The sequence below is a fragment of the Penaeus chinensis genome, chromosome 22 (assembly GCF_019202785.1).
Source record: "Penaeus chinensis breed Huanghai No. 1 chromosome 22, ASM1920278v2, whole genome shotgun sequence".
NCBI lineage: Eukaryota > Metazoa > Arthropoda > Malacostraca > Decapoda > Penaeidae > Penaeus > Penaeus chinensis.
This window is the reverse complement of record NC_061840.1, coordinates 5,498,698-5,499,103: the sequence shown is the minus strand read 5'-3', so window position 1 is coordinate 5,499,103 and position 406 is coordinate 5,498,698.

The following is a 406-nucleotide window of genomic DNA, read 5'->3' as shown; positions in this document are numbered from 1 at the left end:
CGTTTTCATTATTTCCCGTTTTCATTACTTCCTGATTTAATTATTTCCCGTTTTCCTTATTTCCCGTTTTCATTATTTCACGTTTTCATTATTTCTTGTTTTCATTATTTCCTGTTTTCATTGTTTCCCGTTTTCATTATTTTCTGTTTTCATCATTTCCCGTTTTCATTACTTCCTGTTTTCATTATTTCCCGTTTTCATATTTTCTCGTTTTCATTATTTCCCGTTTTCACAGTTTCTTGTTTTCATTCTCAGAACTAACAGAAGTACAGAAGCATGTGCATAAATATATACATATTGTGAAGAAAATATAACCAAGTATATATACAAGTCTTAGTCATTTCCTTCCCAAAAGTACATTACTAAGTTATATCGAAAGGATATCTTTTGACCAGTTACCAAACTA